Source organism: Panthera leo, chromosome F2 (assembly GCF_018350215.1).
Source record: "Panthera leo isolate Ple1 chromosome F2, P.leo_Ple1_pat1.1, whole genome shotgun sequence".
Lineage (NCBI taxonomy): Eukaryota > Metazoa > Chordata > Mammalia > Carnivora > Felidae > Panthera > Panthera leo.
This window is the reverse complement of record NC_056695.1, coordinates 48,406,668-48,422,261: the sequence shown is the minus strand read 5'-3', so window position 1 is coordinate 48,422,261 and position 15,594 is coordinate 48,406,668. Positions and strand designations below refer to the sequence as shown.

Genomic DNA, 15,594 nt, shown 5'->3' with positions numbered 1-15,594 from the left:
GCAACCGCCCTCCGCTCCCCCTGCCAGATCCGGAAACGGGCGGTCTGGTCCGCTGCTGCCTCCGGAACCCTGCAAGCCGCTAGGCCTCCGCCTCCGCCTCCGGCTCCCCTGCCCTCTGCTGAAACCACCCTGCTGAAGGTCGACCGAGCCCGCCTGCCCCGCGAGGACAGGTGGCCCTGGGCCTCCCACTCCCGCTCCCGCCCTGCGGCGCCGATGCTCCGGCAGCCGCCTCTTCCCGGATGGACCTGCTCGCTCCCCTGGTTTCCATGACACTGCACTTTCCCACGCCGCCTCCGAGTTTCTGACAGCTCGTTTCCTCGCTGGCATCGCCCCCCCCACCCCCCCCACTCAGCCTCTCCCCGTGGGCCTGCCCGAGGCGCTGCCCTGGGCTCTCTCTCCCTCCTCCCGCTTGCGTGCCCACGGGCTCCCCCTCCGCCCCTGCCTCGTGCCACCCCCCCACTGCTGCCTCTCCAGCGGCTGCCGTCCCTCCGTAGCCCCCAGTCCCACGTGGCTAGGGCTTACGGAACTCTTACCCTACCCCCACCCCATGTCCTAAATCACTTGACGTCAGACTGGTGCCCCTGGAGGTGTTCAGGCGTGGTCTGGCCCGCCAGCCACATGACCTGGTGGGATGTCCTGGAGGTGACTTCACATGCCCCCTGCGCCTGAGCCCCGCGGCAGGCCTGCGCGAGGTAAGGCTGTGAGGGTGCAAGGCTTACAGGATGGGATTCTGTAAAACGGCTGCACGAGTTCAAATCCTGCCTCTGCTACTTGCCTCGGGTAGGGTCCTGTATTTGTTCATCCATTTATGTAGCAAATGTTAATCGAGCCACTTCTGTGTGCCAGACTCTGTTGAAAACACAAATGGAAAAACCAAGCGGCTCCCCACACTCTTGAGTCATGGCCTTAATCAAATAAGGTCCAAACAGACGCTAAACTGTGACTCTGACGAGCATCGTGACGCAGAGGCACAGGCTGCTGTGAGACCCCCCGCCTCCAGAAGGTCTCCTCTGGGCTGTCAGACACAGTTTCCTTGAGGACATGCTCTTGAAGCTCAGGTGTGAAGAATGAGTGTGGGGTTATGAGGTGTGACAGGCTGAATAATGGCCCCCAAAGATGTCTACATCCTCAGAACGTAGGAATGTGTTACCTTACAGGGCAAGAAACCTGTGATTCTATTAAGGAGTTGAGCTGTGAGTCTCCTGGATTATCTGGGTGGCACAATGTCATCACAGGAGGCCTTATAAGAAGGAGGCAGGAGGGTCAGAGTCAGAGATGTGAAGATGGAAGCAGAAGTCAAGTGATGGCGTTGCCGGAAGGGGGCTGTAAGCCAAGGAAGCCTCTAGAAGCTGGAAGAGGCAAGGAAATGGATTCTCCCCCTAGAGCCTCCAAAAGGAGCAAAGCCCTGCTGGCCCACTTTGGAGACTTCTGATCCTCAGAAGTATGAGACAATTTGTGTTGTTTTAAGCCACTGTTTGTGATCATTTGTTACAGAATCAATAAGAGACTAACATACTGAAGAATGGAAAAGCGTGAGCCGAGGCCAGGGATGCGAGATGGGTACCTGTGATTTAAAGAAAGGAAGTGTGGTCGGGGTGTATGTGTGGGTGTATGTGTGGGTGTGTACGTGTGAGTGTGTGTGAGGGGGTGGCAGCCATGGGCTACACAGCTGGGCAGGCGCCAGACCGTGACCGCCAAGCAGCTCTTTCAAGCAGCCATTGATTGGTTGATGTTATCAACCCCTTTAAGCCTCAGGCTCCTCATTATAAAAAGATGACTTTATAGGGTCATGGGGAAAATGAAATGAGGGGCACCTGGGTGGCTCAGTCGGTTAAGTATCTGACTTTGGCTCAGCCCATGATCTCGCGGTTTGTGAGTTCGAGCCCCGCGTCGGGCTCTGCGCTGACAGCTTAGAGCCTGGACCCTGCTTCAGATTCTGTGTCTTCCCCTCCCTCTGCCCCTCCCATGCTCATGCTCTGTCTCTCAATAATAAATAAACGTTAAAAAGAATTAAAAAAAAGAAAAAAAGAAAATGAAATGAGACAGCGTAAGTCATGATAGCTGTCGGTAAGGGCTCATTTAATGTTAAGTCCTATTATGATCCCGTGGCGTTCCTGCTGGGAATTTGGTGGAGCCCCTCTGGGGCTGTGGAGAATGGAAATGGAAAGGCAGACGGGGCCGGGGGGCAGTTCGGCCCTCAGTCAGAGCAGTGGAGCTTGTGTTTGCTCATTGGATTTGGCTTATGCTTACGCTCCTGTTTAAATAAAAGGTTCCTCAGCTGAAACAGTTTGAAAACCACTGCTCTAGTCTGTCTCTGCTTCTTCCCGTAAAGGAACCCTGCTGTGGAGGTGCCACCATGATTCGTACTGCATCAGAACCAGTCCCCGACCACTAATGCCTCAGCCCTTCGTGGTCCAGCGGCCTGGGCTTTGGGGTCAAACTGGGCACTTTGTAACATAGAGTCCATTTTCTTTCCTGGCACTTCCTGTGATCTGTGTTATGTTTTCTTGCATCTTTCCTTTACATCTGTCTTCCTCACGGGACGCTAAGGTCCACGGGGGCAGGAATCTCTTGTTTTGTTAACCACAATATCTCCAGGGCCTGACTCTGTGTCCCGACATGATTAATAACGGGGAACGCTTGGAAAATGCCCCCTCTGTCCCGGGCACTGTTCCATGTCCTCTACACACATCCATGGACTTAATGCTCAACCCTACCTCACATAGTCAGCATTCAAGGTTTGTGTTGAATTCACGGCTTCCCATCACTTGCGCGCCTGGTGAGTTTCTTAGCCTCTTTGAACCACGGTGGCCACGTGCGTAAAGTGGGGAACCACAGCATGGACGGTGGCGGTGGTGAGGAGGAAATGGTGTCACGATGTCTGCCCGTCTGCAGGCTTTGGGTCTGGCGGCAGCAGGCACCCAGGAAAGGGTAGCCGTGGCACTGACCTCCCTGTGCTGGGTACCGAGTGCCCTGGTTCTGGCCGCACCGTCTGGACAGGGCCTCAGCTTCAGTCTCATGCCCCGAGCCGCAGTGGATTCCTTCCCTCCATCAGCCTAGTCACTTCCTGCGAAGTTTCTCCTGCTCACTCCTCCTCCTCTTTCTCCCCTGGGCCCAGAGCAGCACATCTGCCTTTCTGGGCTCCCACTCCCCGCCCCCCCACCCCCGCCCGTTCCAATGAACCCTGCAGGCAGCTGCTTCCTTCTGTACTCCACTTCCGTTCCCACCTTCCCTCTGGGGGGGGGGGGCTCCCCAAAGGCCCCTACAACCCATACCATCAAGTGTGACCCTGCTGGGATCCCGAGGACGAGCGTAAGTCCACACCCTGCCCAGTGGCTCCCAGGCCACCACTATCACCTCTGGCAGGAGCCTCTACCTGTGGCCTGGCCCTGTCTGTCAGCCTTTGCTGAGCCCTCTCCTGTACCCTTCCAGTGTCCTGTGTACCTCCATTGCTACTCATCTGGCGTGGTCTATACGTGTCTGTCTTTCACGTGCCTGATGTAAATGTGGTGGGAGTGGGAGATCCCCAAGGACCAGGATTCACTTTTTTTTTTTTCAGTGCGAAAAAGGTGAGCTTTATTAAAGCACGGGGGCAGGGCCCATGAGGCAGAAAGAGCTGCCGTCACTTTTGCTCTTAAGTAATTCTGGAATGTGTCCCCTTGTCCCCTTTTCCACCACCACCCTAGTTGAGGCCACCCCAGTCTCTCACCTGGATGATCACAAAATATCATGGTCTGTCTCCTCTGGCCTTGTCTCCTCCCATTGGGCATTAAGGTAATCCTCGGAAGGCACCAGTGAGTTTATGGCCCTCCCTTTCAGGGTCTCCATTGGCCTCAGAGCCCTGGTGACCGGTTTCCCTCCCTCCCCATCTAATTGGATCCAGACACACTGAACTGACTTGTAGCGGCTTGAATGGACTGAACTCTCCAGATGATTGAAATGTCCTTCCTTTTGCTCAAGACTCTCCCTTTCTTCTCCTGTCCGGCCCTCCTCTACCCGTGGGCTAATTCCTGCTCATACCCAGATCTCAGCTGAGATCCTCCACCTGGGAAAGGGCTCCTTGGCTACCTGTAGCCTTGGCCACATGACCTCCTCCGACCCTACACACTCCCTGCTTTATTGTGGGGGACACAACAGGGAGTGTTGCCTATTTGTTGTATCCAGCTTGCCTGTCAGTTCTTTAAGGGCAGGGCCCCTGTCTCCACTACCCCAGAGCCAAGCACAATGCTTGGTACATAGTTGGTGCTTAATAAATAAATAGAACTGAACTACTCCAGAAGCTTGGTCAGGCCTCCCAATCCCTAGCCGTCTCCAAATTTCACCCACTCTTCTTGATAACAAAAGCCATGGCTGACATTTATTGAGTGCTTATCTTGTGCCTGGAACTTTGTTAAGCACCTTGTGCATATCGTTTACTCCTCAACAGCCTTGCGAGGTAGGAACTATTTTATAGGCACTAAGTCTTCGACAGGTGACATAACTAACCTAAGGGCACACAGCGTGACAGGGTAGAGCTGGAGGGGAACCCTGCTAGCTGACTTCCTTCTCAACCTCAAGATGACCCTGTCCTCCACGCCCACTCGTTCCCCACCTTCTTCACCAAGTCTTCTCCTGCCTCTGGCCCCCCAGGGTCTCTGTCTCACTAGATCCTTCTGGCCACTTCATCTGTGCTATTGCTCCCTGATTGCACACTGCCCTGAACAGCTCTGTGGTACCGAGGTTTTGCAACAGTTAATCTCTCTCACTAGTGACAAAGTCCCCAGGGACAAGGGCTGAGATCTGTTTGTCTAGAACCCCTGGGATATCCAGCACAGTGCCAGACACATGGCTGACACCCAGTTCACCAGTAAAACAAAGGCCAGGTCTCCAGGCTCCTGTCCATCTGAGGAGGTGGCTTGGTTGGTTCTGGTCTCTCTTCTATTCCTAGATCCATTTAAATAATGAGGAAAAGTGTCAGGGCTCAAGGGCATCCGTTGATGGAAAACTCCAGCATTTTTCTAATCCCAGTGCTTCTGAACGTAATGGGTTTCTGGGAGCCAGAGAATTTGGGGGAAGGGAATGCCAAGATTCATTGATGCTAAGTTTGTGAGCAGCATCTTGACTTCATTTTTCTGGTCAGGGAGTCCCATTTTTAACCATAGCATGTTCCTGGAAACCATGTCATAAATCAGATGATCAAAAAGAAGATATTTAAAAGAGGATATTTAATCAGCAAAAATTTCATGCCCCGAGCACTTACTATATGCCAGGCAAGCAATGAGCTAGGTGACGGGAGTCAAGTTAAATATGACATGACTGTGCACTCAGCGGTCTCACTGTCTGGCTAGAGTCATGAAGCAACACATCGCAGCAAAAGGCACCTGAGTTTTGCATGTTCTTCCTCCCATCTGCCTCTGCGAGCTCATACCAAGTGTTTCTAGAAGTTTCCCATGGGTGTTTCCCATGGGGCTCATGTCTAAGTCCAGGCATTGCCGCTAACACGTGATTTCCATGATCGCTTCCCCCTCTTCCTGGTGTAAGATGTACCACACCCCTGCTGGGCACCTAAGGCTGATGATGAAGCAGGTCTAGGACCTGTTCTTCAGTGAAACAACTCTGCAATGCCTGACATGGCTGGACCACGTCAGGAACCCCTCCCCACCCCCCCTCCCCACATGACCCAGACTTGATTCCATAGGTTCTGAGCTCTCAGGCTGAGCTAGGTTATTATATTCAGATGCGGCCCTTCTTTAATGACGAGGGCTCACTCACTAAGGCAAAGACATCTGCTTGACCTCTTGTCCCCATGGGACGAGCCCTCATTCAGAAGGTTCCTCACTCCTTCTAGAGCATCAGCCCCTGGCAGCTGCCCCACCACTTCCCTACAGAAGCCCACACCTGTCCCAGTTTTGCCACAGACACAGCTCTCTACTCCCCCCTGTTCCTCTTACACATGAACTACTTATTTATGCTCAGATTGAGAAAAAAGACAAGAAGGAAATATTCTAAGAGGCTGTGATTCTGGGAAACGTTATTTGCTTTTTTATACTCTGCTATCTTTTCTGAAATTAAGAAAATAAGCATATGTCGCATTCACAATCCCCACTCCCCAGTAAAAGCTTTTAGGTGTGGTAGATGTTGTTACAATACAAAATTAACAACACAAGCTGTAGAAGCAAAGAGGAAAGAAAGATACATTTTAAGGTGTCAAGGAGAAGTAGAAAATCTTCCAAAAGGAATAATGTTACAATTGGAGGTCCCTAAACAAATGAATCATAAATACAGCCAAAAAATATACCATAAAACCAATGCCATAGTGACTATAAATCTCCACAATTATTCAAAAGAGTAAAATTATTTTCCAGGCCCTACAAAATACACACATCACATTGATTATATAAAAGCCTGCAATGAACTTTTAAGTGTGTGTATCATATATTAAACAACACCCACAACTTCACAACCTTTATAACATAGCAAGGCATGGTAGGTTAGCTATAATAAACAGTACACATTTAATTGACAATAGTTATGTTCACTTTCCACCTTAGAAGTGGGGCAATGCTTGGTCTCATGACTTCCCTTTCTCTGAAACAGGGATGTTCAAGATCACTCCTTGGAGATCAGCGCTGAGCATAAGGGGTGTGATTTAAGTGTCTATTTGCTCTCGATAATGATGCTCTACTGAAAGTCTTGTATTTATTTTATTTTATTTTATTTATTATTTCATTTCATTCCTGCTTCTTTATTTTTGAAAGTAATTTTGATTTTTTAATGTTTATTTATCTTTTAAAGAAGTTTTTTATAATTTTTTTAACATTTACTTATTTTTGAGAGAGAGAGAGAGAGAGAGAGACAGGGTGTGAGGGGAGGAGGGGCAGAGAGAGAGGGAGACACAGGATCTGAAGCAGGCTCCAGGCTCTGAGCTGTCAGCACAGAACCCAGTGTGGGGCTCGAACCCGTGAACTATGAGATCACAGACTGAGCTGAAGTCAGACGCTCAACTGACTGAGCCACCCAGGCGCCCCTAACGTTGATTTATTTTTGAGAGAGAGAGATAGAGTGTGAGCAGGGGAGGGGCAGAGAGAGAAGGAGACAGAGAATCTGATGCAGCAGGCTAAAGGCTCTGAGCTGTCTGCACAGACCCTACCATGGGGCTTGAATCCACGGACCACAAGATCATGACCTGAGCCAAAGTTGGACACTTGACCAACTGAGCCACCCAGGCACCCGGAAGTCATTTTAAATATCTGGAAGGGCTGATCTGGCAACTTCTCCTTCCTTCACGTCTGCGTACTGAAAGCCACAAGGCAGGGATCGGCATCGGGTTAACGTGGGCCGTAGGAAGCCTGCCACAGGCTCTAAAGTCCGGCCTTCCCATCCTTTCCTTCCTGCGGACCACCCAGCAGCAGTAACTGTAAGTGACCGCAGTCAGTGTACAGAACCCGCTGCTGGGAGGCTCTCTTCATCTGGGACGTGACAAGAAAGGGATGGCTGGGGGAAATCAGGCGGAGGAAAAGACCTTGGCCATGAGCTGCTCTCACGCCTAAGAGCCACCACCAGTGACATAGAGAGGGCACCCTCTGTGCCTGGAATTACGACAGAGATGGTTAATCGTATGTCATTGCTGCAGCTGTGAGAGGTAGTATCCTCCCCGTGTTATAGGTGAGAAAGCAGAGAATCAGAATCCGTGAGCTTAAGAAACTTACCGTATATTGGTTTGCTGAAGCTGCCGTAACAACGCATCACAAACCGGGCCCCTTAACAGCAATTTATTGCCTCCTGGTTCTGGTGGGTGGAAGTCTGAGAACAAGGTGCCTGCAGGGCTGGTTCTGGGGGCTGTGAGGGAGGACCTGTTCCACGCATCTTTCTCCTAGCTTTCGACGTTTGCCCGCGATCCGTGGCGTTCTGTGGCTTGTGGTTACGTCATCTCAATCTCTGCCTTCATCTTCGACAGCATTATCCCCAGGTGCGCGCCTGAGTCCAAATTTCCCCTTTCAAAAGGACAGCGGTCGTATTCAACTGGGGCCCACTCTCATGACCTCATTTGAACCATTACCTCTGTAAAGACCCTATTTCCAAACAAGACTCCGTTCTCTGTACCGGGGTTAGGACCTGTCTTGGGGGAGAGAAGCGGACACAGTTCAGTCCACTCGCCTCTGAAGATCTCCCCTCCAAAGAGTTACAGAGCCGATATTCAAAACCATAGACAGTCTGACGCCAGCTCTTAGCCAAACCCTATGCTGCCTCCTTCCCGGCTCTTCCTGGCTACCAGCCTCTCTCCTGTAGGACACATCTATCACATGGGACCCGTGACTATAGAGGACAAAGCCCACCTACCACTTTCGAGGACTTCCTAAGTATAATCTCTTATTTTCTATGCTTTCTCCTGGAGGGCCACGCCAATGGCTCAAGTCTTTTTTTCCACGTAGGTACGGACGGACATCTGCTCTACTGAAGGAGTGTTCCCCTCCCGCAATTTTTTTTTCTTTTAATTAAAAAAGCAATGTCCGTATAGCCCCAATTTAGACTTTGTCTTGGTTCGCTCGCCAGAAGATGGTCAGCTCCGGACTCCGTCACACCCGACTGGGGTAATGTTGGGATCCACCTCACTCCTTTCTGGGGTCTCAGGGACCCCTCCGGGTGGGTGAGGTCGTCAGTGAATAAGGCAGACGCTCACTGAGGGTCTTGCAGTGGCACGGCCGTGCGCCCGGACCCCCCTTCAGAAAGCACTTGCCGCCCCAGCTGTGGGGAGGCCCTCCCTGCAGAGAGCATCATGAGGCCGAGGCCAGGCCCCCCGCCGGTGACGGGCTGAGGCTGGGGTATAAAGGCCCAGAGTTTCAGCCTACTACGTGGCAATTCTTAGGGGCTATTTTAGTTCCAGGGTCCCATGGTGTCTGCCGAGCTTGTCCTCGGGCCTAAATCAGAGCTCAACGTTTCCAAGTCACTCCAGCTTCCTGCCCCTCCCTTCCTTGGGTGTTGCCCTGAAGAGCACGCCCTCATGAGCCCCCACACTCAATCCCATCCCAGAGTCTGCTTCCCAAGAGCCTGCCCTGAGACTGGCCTCTCCAGGGACTCAAGTCAAAGTTTGGTCCTGAAGCTGCAAAGAAGCAGCACTAAGTGTCCACAGGTTACTTCTATTTGGGGGATGGGCCCCAAACTTGAGCTTTCCCAGCATCTGGCCAGGATGCTCAGAGGCCTGTCCAGACTCCCTTCTGTTTGCGCCACTCAAAATTAGCTGACCAACATCTTTCTCCCTCCCTCTCCTCCACAAAGATTTATTGAGAAACTATTATGTGCCAAGTGCTGTTCTAGACACTAGAAATATAGCAGTTCAAAAAAAAAGAGAGAAAAGTGTTTAAACTCATGAAGCTTACATTCTAGCAGGGGGAGCAAATAATTACCTAATAAATCAGTAAAATAATGTCACTGGGTGATGGTACTATAGGGAGGAAAAAGCAGGGAGTGGAGAGGGTTTGGGCAGGACAAAGGGGATAAGGCGAATAGGGTCAGAGTCACTGAAAAGGTGCTATTTTAGCAAAACCTGAAGGAGGTGAGGGACTGAGTCATGAAGCTATTTGAGGGTCAGCCTTTCAGACAGCAGAAAGAGCATGTGCAAAGGCCCTGAAGCAGGAGCTTGCTGTCCGTGTTGAAGCACAAGCAAGGAGGCTGGTGGAACTGCAGCAGAGAGGGAGAACAGTAAGGAGTGAAATCAGAGGTCATGTGTGGGGGGATAATGGGACTGCAGGTGTGGAGGGCCTTCTAGGCCACTGTGGGGGCTTTGGCATCGACTCTGAGTAAGACATGAGCCACTGGAAGGCTCTGAGCAGAGGAGAGACATGATCAGAGGGAACACCTTAAAGGTTCACTCTGCTGTGTGGAGAACGGCCAGGGAGGGTGAAGGCAGGAGACCCATTAGGTGGGGGATCTCAGTAAATTCCGGTGGGAGGCAGAGGTGGCTCAGCCGAGGGGCTGCGGTAGACGTGGCCAGATTTTGGAAACGTTTGGAAGGTAGAGCTAATGGGATCTGCTGTTGAGCCTTCCAGGGAAGCCAGATGTGTGGCTGGCAGGATCCCTCGTGTGAGTACAGCCAGCAGCGTCTCTCAATGTGACAAGCCCTCTGTCGCGGCCTTGGAGCCAGACACACCTACGTGTGGACCCCGACCCCATCCACACTAACAGATTGTCTTGAGTAGGTTACATCAGCTAAGTCTCCACTTCTTCACCCGTAAACCGGAGAATCCTTATATCACGGGATCATTGTGAAGATTAAATTAGATAATGTAGACCAAAAAAGGCAGGCACAAGGGTAAGATGATTATTTTAAATCATGCAGTTTCCCATGAGCCCCGGAAAGACAGCAGGGGCCCGCGGAGGGGAAAGGAGAATCTGAGGGCCAAGGGAATGTGCAGGAGGGGCTGGGGCAAAGCCGGGGGGCAGCAAAGACAGCCCGGGGGAGCGGGAGCGCTAGGGTGGGGAGAGGGCAGGAATCCAGGGCACATGCTCGCCTTCTCCAGTGAGGCTGGGGGATTCCACAGCCTGGGCGGGTTGGGGCGGGGGCGGAGGAAGGTGGAGCAGTGGAAAATGGGAACATCCCCAAATTCTGGAGAGGATGAGGTCATCCCAGCTGAAGCCAATCAAAACTCTCCCCTGGGCAGGCAGAAAAAGGGTTTTACTAGGCCAAAAACTGCAGAGATGGCTAGCAGCTGCCAAGAAAGGAGGCGAGGCAAGTTCTGGGCCCGAGGCCATGAGCCCCAGGGGCCCCACCCTGGCTAGAAAAAGAGACTAGAGGAGTGGTGGGGGGCAGCCCAGAAGCCAGGGGAAGGGGGGGCCTGTCTGAACTGTCTGGTGGTGATGGGGTATGCTCCTGGAAAAACCGATAGGTCCTGGTCACAGGCAGCTGACAGAGCTCTGTGAACCAGGGCTCTGCGATTCTGTCTTTTCCTTACGAAAAGACAAAAAGCAGGATTCACATTCCTTCCATCAGAGATGTCCTACTGATTTATGCATGTGTGTGTTTTGGCTTTGTTTTCTTTTGTTTTTGCAGCCAACCAGGACATAGGCAGAGGTTAAACTGGGGGTCCTGCGCGAACCTCCCAGTTAGGGCAAGCCGTGGTGTTGAACAGGATGTGGGTTCAAATTCTGGTGTGGCTGTTGACCTCGGGCACGATGTTTGACCTCCGAGTCTTGTGAAATGGAGATCACGGTTATTCGGTCATTCGTAGGTGTCCCCTGATGGCACTTCTCTCCCCTCCCCCACCCCCGAGGTCAGGAGAATGAAAAGAGACCTTTCGTGTGTCACGGAGGCCATGGGGGCTGGTTTCTAGGGGCCAGAGTGGAGAGGTGGGGTCTGGAACCTTGGGGAGCGGGCACATACCCCAGGGCCTCTGGAGCAGCACCCCAGTTGCAGGATGGGGTGCCCTCCTTACGCGATGTCTCCCAGTTCGGATGCCTTCCCCCTCCGCACCGTCGTCTGTTCCCACGTCAACAGGGCCCCAAAGAAATGGGACAGAGCACTTGGGCGAGGGACATCCTTTCCCCAGTCGTCCCTTAAGGTAGAAGTCCCCCCAAGCCCAAAGCCTTCCAGAGGCACTAACGTCAGCCAGAAGCAGGGCTGCGGAGCTTTTCTGGAAATCTCCTTCTCGAAGCGTCACCTCCGGGAAGGACACTGCTGGGATGGGGGCCAAGTCCCACAGCTGCTCAGCACCCGCCTGGCCTGGAGTGGCTTCCTGTGTGCCCGCTCGCACGGTCACAGTCCTGGGGTCCCGGGGGCAGGGGTGCTGGCTGGCCATTCCCCTCCCTGTCACCACCCTCTGCGAGAAGCCAAACCAGCCCACCGCCAGCAGATTCCCATAGTCTCTTTCCCTCGGGCAGGAATGGAAACAGAAGTCTCTCTCCTTCCCCCTCCCCCGTCCCTTGCCTGCCTTCCTCCCCTTGACTGTTCTTTCTCTGGTCAGGTCGCAGGCTTTGAAAGCCATTTGGGTTTTATGTCCAAGTAACTAGGTAGAAGACAGAAGCTCTGACTCCTGGTCCCCAGTCAGTTTTTCAGGCCAGCACGTCATAGAATTTGAACACAGGCTCCAGGATCTCCCCAACCAGGCCAGTGCCCTTTTCACGAGCAGTTTCTGTGTGCCGGGCACCGCACTCATGCTTGAGGGGCATTATTTACTCCTGACGACGAGTTCAGGAAAGAGCCACTAGGAGCTCTAGTTTACAGATGCGAAAATGGACACAAGCAAGTTGCTTAAGGTCACGCGCACCGCAGCCTGAGTCGGGAGCCAGGTCTTATGACTTCAAAGTTGAGCTCTTTGCCACCATATCACACTTCCCAAAGCATGTTCCGTGAATCATTCATTCCTCTAGGTCGGCCAGGAATGACAGAGACCTGGGGTCAAGCATGCTAGGATGATGCTAGCCTCTCGACTTCTTGGAGAGTCTCAGAACATGTTAACAGATTAAAGGCTCTGAGAAGTCCTGCAGGGAGTAAATCCGTTTAACTCTCTGTAACCCAATGTGTCCCAAACTTATCTGCACTTGGATCCCACCTCCCCACCCGCACCTTTTTTTTTTTTTTTTTTTTTTTTAAAGGGACACTGTTTCCATCCCAGAGAAGGCTCTGGGAAGTGCCACCCAAGATCACATTACCTGTCATGTTTAGATATTGCCTGGCAATATGGCACAAGTTCCTTGCCTGGACCTCAATAAATATTGGTTGGATAAAATGAATATGCTTCTCCCATTTTCAGCCATCCTAACCCATTCCCCACTCTTCTTTTCCCTGAGAAATTCCTCAGCTGGGGGATATACCCAGACCTGCAGATAACCCACTCTTGATGTCGCTCCTGGGTGGCTCTTCCGGGCTGGACTGGTCACATGGGAAGAAAATTCCATTCAGGCAGCTCCTGAGGCCTCCCCTAGTCCAGCCCCTCGGAGGTCTCTGTGCTAAGGATGAAGGGAAAAGTTGGAGACAATCCCGTCCTGTTTTGGCCCCAGGAATATGGGTGTGGAAGAGGGGGTAGAAACTCTGCAGCCCTCCCAGCCCTTAAGGCAGAACAACTCAGACCTTGAGGTGTCCCTCCTTCCCTGCTAGCGCGCTCACACCTCCGTTTCCACGCTCCTCCACTCCCTTCCTCCGCTTGTACCTCTTTCTCCCTACCCTCCCGGCCTCGGCCTCAACTCCCTACTGGAATGGAATCAGAAGTCCTCACCAGGGACCACGAACACACGCCCAGTTCGGGAGATTCAGGGGTAATTGCTACAGAACGGGGCTCAGCCCTCCCGTGCCTTCAAATGCAGCCAGGGTTGGGAACCGCGGTCTCCCACCAGTAGCCATGGCCCTCTCCCCCACCCTTTGGCAGCACTCCCTCGGCAAGCCTCCTACCCTGGCACGGCAGCCAGTGTGCCCCCTTCTCCCCTCTCCTGACCCCGGAGCGCCGCTGGAGAAATGCCACCTCCACCGCTACCAACTGGGACTCCCAGCTCAGCGCCACTCGCCAGCACGAGTAGCGGGCCTGAGTCTTGTCGTCTTCAACCTCCTCCTATTCTGGGCCTTCCTCACTCCCTCTATGTTCCCTCCTGACCCCAGGCACAACGCTCAGCTCCCTGTCTGCTACCGGAAAACAAAACTGAGGCCACCGGGAGCACATGATCTCCATCAAATTCTTGCCCCCAACCGATCCTGCTATCACCGTCCCTACCGGTTTCCTGTTAATTTTAGAAGCAGGCCGAAATCCAGGTCAGGTCCCCCTAGCCTCTAAAGTCAGGTTGCCAGGGTTCAAATCCCATTTATATCACTTGTAGGCTGTGTGATCTTGGGTAGGTCTCTTAATCTCCTCGGTGCCTCAGTTTCCTCATCAGGGAAATGGGATCATCCTTGCCTTTACTTCATAGAGTTGACGGGAGGACTAAATGAGATAAGCCCCACAGAGAGCTCAGCACGGCCCTGGCACGTTGGCAAGTGCTAACACAGGCTAGTTCTTGTCAGCTGCTCCCTGCCTCCTCCAGACCTTGTTCTGTCATTGCGAGCCTCTCCTGCTTCTAGCTCTCGCCTCTTGCTGCACAGAGATGCACAAGTCCCTCTGTCCTAAAAAGCTCCTCTTGATCCTGTGTTCCAGATTTCTCTTGTTCCTTCTCATCCAAGCCTCTTGGAAGCTTTATCGGCTTTCTCATCTTTTGTTCCTCAGTCCACCAAGGACCTGGCCAAAACCACCTGGTCCCTAACTTCTGCCGACTGCACTGGACTCTCTTGCTCATTTCCTCTTTACAAACAGGCTCGGCTTCAATGCCTCCTCAGCCCTCGCTTGCTTCTCCTTGTGTGTCCGTCCTCTGCCTTCGCTTCTCCGTCCCCTCCGGGCCTCATCATCCTCTGCCGGCCCCAGGAAGGCTATCGTTACCCTGCGTTTGTCCTTAGTTGATGGGTCTCCTCTGCCCCCTCACACTCCACTCAAGTGATCTTAGCAGCTCTCATGGGCCCGACTTCCTCTTGATGATTGATACCTGTCAGGGACGGAATCGTGTGCCCCCCCAATTCCTATGTCAAAGCCCAACCCCCAGTGTGACTGTATATGGAGATGGGACCTCTAAGGAGGTAATTAAGGGTAAGTGAGGTTATAAGTGCAGGGCCCAAATCTGATAAGACTGATGTCCTTATACGGAGAGGGAGAGTAACCAGGGATCTCGCTCTCTTTCTGGGCTCGCACAGAGCAAAGGTCATGGGAGGACACAGCAAGAGGGTGCCATCTGCAAGTCGGGAAGAGAAGCCTCACCACAAAGCAGCTCTGCTGGCACCTTGGTCTAGGACTCCAGCATCTAGAGCCGTGAGAAAACAAATTTAAGCCACCCAGCCTGTGGCATCTTGTTACAGCAGCCTAAGCTAACAGGACATCTAAGCGGATCAGTTAGCTTTGCCTGCGTAACAAGCAATTCCAAAATTTAGTGGCTGAAAACAACAGCCACGTATTTAACTTCCCTCTCTGCGGGTCAGCGGTTTGGTCTGGGCTCAGCAAGGTGGTTCTTCTGCCCTTGGCCAGGCCCACTCGTGTGTCTGTGGCCAGCTGCTGGCTTGGCTGGGTGCTGGCTGGTCAGGTGGCCCCAGGAGGGACGGCCCGTCCCCACACCATGTTCTCTCTCATCCTCCAGCATGTGGGCCCGGGCTTGTGTTTACGGCAGTGCAGCATCAGGCTTCTAAGAAAGCAGAGTTGAGGTTTGCAGAAAAAGCCTCAAGCTAGAGGCAGAGATCTGGGTCTTTCCATTCACACCTGGTCTCCTGCTAGTGGACTTCTCAATATCAAGACACCTTGGGCAATGAACTAGGAATATAGACTAATAATTAAATAAGCAAATTCTGGGAGAAGCACCTAGCACTTTAAAATGTGGTTGATGGGGCGCCTGGGTGGCTCAGTCGGTTAAGCGTCCAACTTCGGCTCAGGTCATGATCTCGGGGTCCGTGAGTTCGAGCCCCGCACCGGGCTCTGTGCTGACAGCTCAGAGCCTGGAGCCTGTTTCGGATTCTGTGTCTCCTTCTCTCTGACCCTCCCCCGTTCATGCTCTATCTCTCTCGATCTCAAAAATAAATAAACGTTAAAAAAAAAATTAAAAAAAAAAAATAAAATAAAA

General features: G+C 52.5%; 1 long non-coding RNA gene across 2 annotated transcripts in view; it reads left to right on the top strand.

Moving 5' to 3' along the window:
- Positions 1-499: 499 nt before the first annotated feature.
- Positions 500-15,594, top strand: part of LOC122211121 — a 33,879-nt gene continuing 18,784 nt past the window's right edge. For both annotated transcript variants that reach the window (XR_006198509.1, XR_006198508.1), the window contains exon 1: positions 500-692. This is a non-coding gene — a long non-coding RNA (uncharacterized LOC122211121). The remainder of the gene's footprint in view (positions 693-15,594) is intronic.